The sequence below is a fragment of the Erythrolamprus reginae genome, unplaced genomic scaffold (assembly GCF_031021105.1).
Source record: "Erythrolamprus reginae isolate rEryReg1 unplaced genomic scaffold, rEryReg1.hap1 H_10, whole genome shotgun sequence".
NCBI lineage: Eukaryota > Metazoa > Chordata > Lepidosauria > Squamata > Dipsadidae > Erythrolamprus > Erythrolamprus reginae.
Genome location: NW_027248463.1, coordinates 168951 through 178090, shown reverse-complemented (window position 1 = coordinate 178090; position 9140 = coordinate 168951). Strand labels below are relative to the sequence as shown.

The following is a 9140-nucleotide window of genomic DNA, read 5'->3' as shown; positions in this document are numbered from 1 at the left end:
CCTTTGCCGTCAGGCATGGGGGAACTGAAACATCTCCCCTGGGCACGTTTAATTTATGCATGGTATGTCTGTGTGTGTGACTGTTAGCATATGGGGTTTTTTAAATATTTAAATATTTTAAATTGCCTGATTGCTTATGATTTGTTTTTTACATGTTGTGAGCCGCCCCGAGTCTTCGGAGAGGGGCGGCATACAAATCTAAGTAATAAATAATAAATAAATAAGTCCCACAGTAGTTTTGCTTGCTCACTTTCGACCACTTTTTCGGGCTTATGATCCCACCAGTTCTTTGCCACTGGTAAATGGTAGTTCCGGTACAAGTTCCAGTGGATCATCTGTGCCACAGCATCATGTCTATGCTTGTAGTCAGTCTGTGCGATCTTTTTGCAGCAGCTGAGTATGTGATCGATTGTTTCATCGGTTTCTTTACAGAGTCTGCACTTTGGATCATCTGTTGATTTTTCAATTCTGGCTTTGACAGCATTTGTTCTAATGGCCTGCTCTTGTGCCGCCAGTATTAGTCTTTCTGTCTCCTTTTTGAGTGTTCCACTTGTAAGCCATGAGCAGGTCTTTTCTTTATCCACTTTGCCTTCAATCTTCTCCAAGAACTGTCCATGCAATGCTTTGTTCCGCCAACTGTCCATATGACATTGAGTTACATTTTTTCTGTACTGGTCCTTAGTTTGCTTCACCTTGAGAAGCTTCCTATTGTTGACCTCCATCAATGCTGACTCTTTGCTCCCCTTCACATAGTCAGCTAATGCATGTTTCTCTTCTTCTACTGTCTGCTTCACTTGCAAAAGTCCTATTATTATTATTATTATTATTATTATTATTATTATTATTATTATTATTATTATTATTATTTAGATTTGTATGCCGTCCCTCTCCGTAGACTCGGGGCGGCTCACAACAACAATAAAACAATGTACAACAAATTTAATAATTTAAAATCACTAAAAACCTGTATTAAAAAGCAAAAAACATACACACAAACATACCATGCATAAACTGTATAGGCCCGGGGAAGAGGTCTCAATTCCCCCATGACTGACGGCAGAGGTGGGTTTTAAGAAATTTACGAAAGGCAAGGAGGGTGGGGGCAATTCTAATCTCCAGGAGGAGTTGATTCCAGATGGTCGGAGCCACCACAGAGAAGGCTCTTCCCCTGGGTTCCGCCAAATGACATTGTTTAGTCAACGGGACCCGGAGAAGGCCAACTCTGTGGGACCTAACCCATCGCTGGCACTAATCGAACCAGATCTGTGATGCCATTGTGACATCACCAGTGGGTTGTTACTGGTTTGGTTAATGTGTTCGAAACCGGCAGGAACCCACCCCTGCTAAAGTGCATAAAAGTGTTTATGCTGGGTGATCAATTATGTTGTGAATTGCTATATAAAACTCAGTGGCATAGGAGCCTCCCATATTTCTCCAGAGAATGAATTCCATAATCAAATAAAACCGTGATGGCAAACCTATGGCATACATGTCACAGGTGGCAAGTGGAAACATATTGGACAGCACATGAGGCGTTGCTCTATGTCAGGTCCAGCACACATGCATTCCCTGGCCAGCTAATTTTCAGCCTTGGGGAAGACCATTTTGCTTTCCAGAAGCTTCAGGTTATGACAGAATGCAAAAACCCCACCCAATGGGCAAAGCGGAAGTTTGGAAAAAGATTGCTGGTTGTGCTGTTTTTCAGACTCTGGGTCTTCAGGAAGCTTCTCTAAAGACTCCAGAATGCAAAAAAACAGCACAATGGGCAAAACGGAAGTCTGTTTTTCCAAACTTCCGGTTCACCTGTTTGGCTGTTTTTTCACTGTCATAGGCTTCAGTGAGGCCATATGCATGCACAGGGACAGGGGGGAGGGAATTGTGGGCATGTGCATGGGCAGTACTGGGGGAGGTTGCACATGCATGGGGGCATGTCTACAGTCTACCTGTCCCCATTTCTAAGAGGTCTGTAAGGGGTGTGCATAAGCGCATTACCGTGCCTACCGTCCCTGTCCTACTGTCCTATTGTCCTCTTTTATAATTACTTTTCACTTATGTTTATGCAAACGAAGCAGTGGAAGTGATGTGCCGATGCCTGGAGGCTGTTAGGGTCTGGATGGGTGTCAACAGACTCAAACTCAACCCGGATAAGACGGAGTGGCTGTGGGTTCCACATCCCAGGGACAACTCCATCTGTCCGTCCATAACCCTGGGGGGGATTATTTACCCTTGGGCATCCTCCTCGATCCACAGCTCACATTAGAGAACCACCTTTCAGCTGTGGCGAAGGGGACGTTTGCCCAGGTTCGACTGGTGCACCAGTTGCGGCCCTACCTAGACCGGGACTCACTGCTCATAGTCACTCATGCCCTCATCACCTCGAGATTCGACTACTGTAATGCTCTCTACATGGGGCTATCTTTGAAGAGTGTTCGGAAACTTCAGATCATGCAGAATGCAGCTGCGAGAGCAATCATGGGCTGCCCTAGGTATGCCCATGTCACACCAACACTCCGCAGTCTGCATTGGTTGCCGATCAATTTCTGGTCACAATTCAAAGTGTTGGTTATGACCTATAAAGCCCTTCATGGCATCGGACCAGAATACCTCTGGGACCGCCTTCTGCCGCACGAATCCCAGCGACACGAATCCCACAGAGTTGGCCTTCTCCGAGTCCCGTTGACTAAACAATGTCATTTGGCGGGCCCCAGGGGAAGAGCCTCCTCTGTGGTGGCCCCGACTCTCTGGAACCAGCTCCCCCCAGAGATAAGAACTGCCCCCACCCTCCCTGCCTTTCGTAAATTCCTTAAAACCCGCCTTTGCCATCAGGCATGGGGGGACTGAGACATCTCCCCCAGACCTATACAATTTAAGTATGGTATGTCGGTGTGTATGTCTGCTTTAATAATGGGGATTTTAATGTTTTCTTTTTTAATCGTTAAATTATTAGATTTGTTATGAACTGTTTTCTATTGTTGTTGTGAGCCGCCCTGAGTCTATGGAGAAGGGCGACATACAAACAAACAAACAAACAAACAAACAAACAAACAAACAAACAAACAAACAAACAAACAAATAAATAAATAAACTACTACTACTATCCTATACTTGTTTGACAAATAAATAAATTTAGTATTGGCAATGAAACAATAGAGAGTTTAGGCATAGATCCTCCCTGAAGGATATTATTTATGGATCAGGGCTGTGCTATAGGTTCGCTTGTACCTGTGGGTTATCAGAGAGCCAGTCATGAAGAGAGCATGAGGCTCCTCTCCCAGCCCATATGCTGCCATTTGGGTTCTTTTACCCTCTGCTCATGCACAGAATGTTTTGTTGGCTTCCGGGCAGTTGGGTGGAGTCTCACACTCCCTTCACATCTGGCTCTCTGATGACTCACAGGCACGAGTGAACCAGGAGCGTTTCACCCCCAACTATGTATCTTCTTACCTTTGGTATCATATTTCATAATGAACATGCAGAACAATATATTTTTCAAGTAATATCAGACTAGAGAACTAACTATCTCCAACCTTGGTGAATAGCAATTAAAGCAAATAGAGTATTCCACTCAGTGAAAGAGGTTGAATCTAAACATGTGCAATCTTTTTCTTACCTTCCTACATTTAGGATTTTCCTGTCTTCAGACTGAGTGCAACAAAAATGAACAGCCATAACTGATTGTTGCTGCAACATCTCCCACTGATTGCATATCACACTGGCTCAGTAGGCATTTTTAACATTATAAAATAGCTTCATTTTAAACTCAGAATTACAAGAATAATTAATTAAATATGCTGGTAGCCTTCAGGTCATATAACCCATGAAGTTTGCAACCTGAAATGGTTTGCTTCAGAGCCATCTTTGCTGTCTTTTTCTTTATTTTATTCTTCCTTTCCTGGAGGACAAGAAAACAAGGGGAAATGGGTTTAATACTCAAGGGGATTTTAGGCAGAATGAAGGTACTCAAATGCAATAGGGGAGAGAGCTTATTTGTCTTTAATCATCATGAGAGAGAAAAAAACCAAAGCTATTTTCAGCTTACGTTAAGCAGCTTCTGCTACCAACCAACCAACACCCCCCCCCCCAATTCTTCTATGCTGATATTTATCCTCCTTTGCCTTTGAGGGTACGTGATATACAGACACTGCAAAGCAAATAAATGAATATATAAAATGGATCCTACTAGGTTGTGGATATGGATTAAGGTATAACATATTTGGAAACATTTCTCTTCTTACCACTTGGACTGGCAATAAAAATACAATACTTTAAAATAAATATTTGGCATTCAAGAAGTTGGTCAAGTAGTAACTAACATAAGAGGAAGGGGAGGAAGGAAGGATTAAGCAAAGTATGTATCCATCTCAGTTAGAAGGAAGAAGTTGAAAAGACTGGAATTTGTTGACCATCATCATGGAATATGGATGGAATAGCAATGAGTGACACTTTACGTAGAAACATAGAAGATTGACGGCAGAAAAAGACTTCATGGTCCATCTAGTCTGCCCTTATACTATTTCTTGTATTTTATCTTAGGATGGATAAATGTTTATCCCAGGCATGTTTACATTCAGTTACTGTGGATTTACCAACCACGTCTGCTGGAAGTTTGTTCCAAGCATCTATTACTCTTTCAGTAAAATAATATTTTCTCACATTGCTTCTGATCTTTCCCCCAACTAACCTCAGATTGTGCCCCCTTGTTCTTGTGTTCACTTTCCTATTAAAAATACTTCTCTCCTGAATCTTATTTAACCCTTTAACATATTTAAATGTTTCGATCATGTCCCCCCTTTCCCTTCTGTCCTCCAGACTATACAGATTGTGTTCATTAAGTCTTTCATGATAAGTTTTATGCCTAAGACCTTCCACCGTTTTTGTAGCACATCTTTGGACCCGTTCAATTTTATCAATATCTTTTTGTAGATGAGGTCTCCAGAACTGAACACAGTATTCCAAATGTGGTCTCACCAGCACTCTATACAGTGGGATCATAATCTCCCTCTTCCTACTTGTTATACCTCTAGCAATGCAGCCAAGCATTCCACTTGCTTTCCCTACAGTCTGAAAGGATTTGGAAAGGATTTTCTACCAATAACAAAAAGCTACGACATACCAAGCCTACATGGATCTGCAACATATAAACTACTACTTTATTATATTCTTTCTATTTCTACCAAAACTCTATTATATCTTACCAAACAGACTCCACATCAAATCCCAACCACATAAAATTGACAGTAAACATCTGGGAGCAGTAGAATCAGCAATAAAGATAGCTTGGAGGTGGCAAGTAATACTAGACACAGTGAAGGTGAAAATAGAAATAATTCTAGTTGTTGTGTAATATTTCAACTCAAGCAAGCAGTCTGAGTGGGAAAAAATGTTTTCATAAAACTGTGATATGGATAGCCTTTTTCACAGAAGTAAACCAATTACTGGATAATTCTAAAATTCTCTGTATCAGCTGTGTTTGTTTTTCAGCCTCCTTTTTCAACAACTCTTGATCCCATTCTATTTATGCCTTTTTTCAGGCATTTGGATGAACATGAGTTGAACTTCACAATGAATAACAGAATGGGCTGCACAAACAAGTCCAACCATCATGGGGTCTGTTCCAGGGGTGAGTTCTAATTTACATTGCTGCCAGTTCACTTCCTCTCATGCCACATGGCCAAATTCCCAAAATAAAAGCTAAAAACACAATGGCAACCACAGGCACAGTGCCAGAAACCCGGCTTCAGCACATGTGCAGAAGAAAAAAGCCAGGAAAAAATTCCCCCACAAAGAAATGAATAAAAAATCCCCCCCCTCAAAAAAGCTGAAAACAAGATGGCGATTGCATGCACTGTGCTCGAAACTCAGCTTATGTGCATTGTGCAGAAGGGGGGGAAAACTGTTAAGCCCTCCCTTCCCAAAATTCTAAAAAAAAAATCTTAAAAAAAGAAAAAGATGACAGCACCCACAGACCAGCACCAACTGAATTGGATCTGTGTCATTATTGTGACATCACAAGTAGTGTTGGGCAAACCCAACAAAGTTTGGGTTCGGCAGGTTTGGATGAACTTGGCGGCAATTTCGGGTAAGTTCACTGAACCCGAACACTTCTGCCCCCCCTCCCGTCTTCTGCCAAAGCAGCCCGCGGCCGCCTGTTTCCTTTTATTTCATATGGAAAAGGCTAGGATGCTGCAGCCACACATTTTCCGTAAGAAATAAAAGGAGACAGGCGGCCATGGGCTGTCCTGGGCAATGGGCGCAACAGTGGGGGATAGCCGCGCTACCTCCGAGCCCAAAATTTCCCCGCCTCGGGAATGGCGCTGCAAGCAAAAGGAGGCGTGGAATCCCATTTGCTTGCCACCCATGAGGGGATTCCGGGGACGGGACTTTGATGTAACAGAGACTACTTCCTGGCCCATGGCTTTATTTCCTCCTCAACTCCCCCGTTTCAGCCCTGGCCAGGAAGGAGTCTCCATGAGGTTGTGCTCCAAAGAGCGCTGGGGTGAGCTAAGGCTGCCCTGGGCAATGAGCACAACAGTGGGAGAACGGCCGCGCCATCTCCGAGCCCAAAATTTCCCCTCCTCGGGAATGGTGCTGCAAGCAAAAGGAGGCAGGGAATCCCATTTGCTTGGGGTCCACGAGGTGATTATGGAGGTGGGGCTTTGACATCACAGAGACTCCTTCCTGGCCGAGGTCGAAACAGGGGAGTTGAGGAAATAAAGCCACGGTCCAGGAAGAAGTCTCCGTGACCTGCTGCTGGCCTTGGCCCAGGACAACACGCAGCTGCTGGTGGGCCAGCTGTGGGTGCTGCCATCTGAGTGGCTGGAAGCCAGTGCGGGGCCCATGGTGGCCCGCCTGCCCGAGCCTTCAATGTGCCTGTCCAGGGAGAAGCCGCTGCCCAAACCTCAGCCACTGACCAAGTGGGAGCAGTTTGCACGCCTCGAGGGCATCTGGCCAATGTGCAACAAGAAGCGCGGCACACTGGTCTGGGACAAAGCCACCCAGGAATGGAGTCGGTGCTGGGGTTACCGCTGAGCCAGAGGCGACCCCTCCCGCGACTGGCTCTTGGAAGTGCCGGACTCGGCTGAGCCCATGGAGGACCAGTTCACCAAGCAGCACCACGAGAAGCTTGAGCGGGTGACATGAAACAAGATCAACTGCCTGATGAACCTGGTGCATGCCCAGCGGGGGCCCCGGCCGCCGACCTCCACCCGATGGGCCACCAAGACTGGGCCAAGATGAGCCACATTGCCACCCTGGCTTGCAACTCCACCACCACCCGGGGCCGCTTCCAGCGTCGCCTGCCTAAGGAGCCCACCGTCATCCAGACCAACATGGCCAGCAGGAAGAAGTGGTGCTGGAAGTGGTGCTGGAAGGGGAGAAGAAGTGGCACCTGGAACTGGCCCGCAGCCTGACTAGCAAGAAGACCGCCTTCTTGGGGCACCTCCAGCTCGATCCAGTTCGCAGAAGAAGGTGAAGATCAAGCTGGGGGCACCCCCTTTATTCCCCGTGATCGGTTCATTTTTGTCTTCTTTTACTGTAGCCACCACCACTGAGGTTATCTGGGGCTGGTGGTGGCGGCTTTGAGGTCTAATCCCAAATCCAGGAGCTCCCCGCAGATATCAGACACTTACACTTTTGTCCAGCTTGATCTGGACAAAAGCTCAATCTGAGTCAGAGCCCTCTCAGCCTCCTCCTCCCGCCCACCTCCCACTTGAAGCTGCGGGCTGGAATCCTAAATAGCCAGCCGGCAGAAACTGCCTCCCGAGCCCTCTTGCCCGGCAGGAGGTGAAGCGCTGGGGGGAAGGTGTCAGGCTCCATCAAGTGGGCGATGGCTGGGAGCCTTTGAAATGAGAGAGAACTAGGGGCAGGGAATTTCGGTGGCTCCCGGCCATCGTCGCTTGATCAAGCCTGACACCTCCCCTCCCTTCTCTTCCTCCTCCTCCTCCTCCCATCTCCTACCTCTCTCGCAGCCTCCCGACTGGCCAACAGCTCCCCGGCGTTCACCTTCCTCCGCCACCACCGGCGCCCAGTTCCTTCTCCTCCTCTTCTCAGAAGATGACAGCCGGGCAGCGGCGCTGAGGCTGGGGGAGTGGGGGGGATTCATCTCTGCCTGCCACCGCCCCCGAAAACTTTCAAGGAGGGTGGAAACCCCAGCTCCCAGCCATCACCCGTTTGATGGAGCCTGACACCTCCCCCCCAGCCTCCGTGCTGCCGCCCGGTTGTCATCTTCTGAGAAGAGGAGGAGAAGGAGCGTTAACTTTCTTATTTATTTAGTCCAACCTTGGCAACTTTTAAGACTTGTGGACTTCAACTCCCAGAATTCCTCAGATTTTGCATCCTAATCTAGATGAAAATGAACAAAATTTCACAAAAACAGGGGAGGGTATTTTCTGAGCAAAATAAACAAATAAGCATCATTTTTTTCACTTCAATTTTCATATCATTGTGTTCAGAAATGTTCAAATTAGTTTCCCAATACCAAAGATGGTCAAACAACTCAGATTTTACAGCCTAATCTAGATGAAAATGAACAAAATTTCACAAAAATGGGGGGCGGGGTTTGATGAGCAAAATAAACAAATAAGCATTATTTTTTTACTTCAATTTTCATTTCATTGTGTTCAGAAATGTTCAAATTAATATACCAGTTAAAAGAGTATTCAAAAAGACAATTCCAGTAGCTAGAACCAATCTTTTTATACTCCGGGTCTAAAAGGACCCAGAGGGTAACAAGTGTATAGTAAATAGGAGGAGAATACCAGGGTTAAACCCATACACTTCTTCCTAATAAGCCCCCTTCAACCATCCAGCCAACTACAAACAACAGTGATATGATTAACCCTCAGCTGTTCCTACCATTTCCAAAGTTCTTTTTCCTCCTCCCAGCTCTTCCCCATAGCCTTTCATTTCAATCTCCCCAAGAGCTAATTTTCCCCATTTGTGCTCCTTTCATCGAGCATATACTCCCCACGGATAGGGTAAGATTCTTCCTTCAGCTTCTCTCTGGTTCTTTACCGTAATGGCATGCAGTAGCATTACATTAAAGTGGCCTTAGGAGACAGGAGAGAAAGCTGTGGACTGTACAACTGGTGTATAAAAGATATCTCAGCCTACCAAAGGAGGAAGGATATGGGAAATGTTTC

At 45.8% G+C, this 9140-nt stretch overlaps 1 pseudogene; it reads left to right on the top strand.

Moving 5' to 3' along the window:
• Positions 1–5949: 5949 nt before the first annotated feature.
• Positions 5950–7471, top strand: LOC139155333 (ribosome biogenesis regulatory protein homolog; annotated as a pseudogene).
• Positions 7472–9140: the final 1669 nt, after the last annotated feature.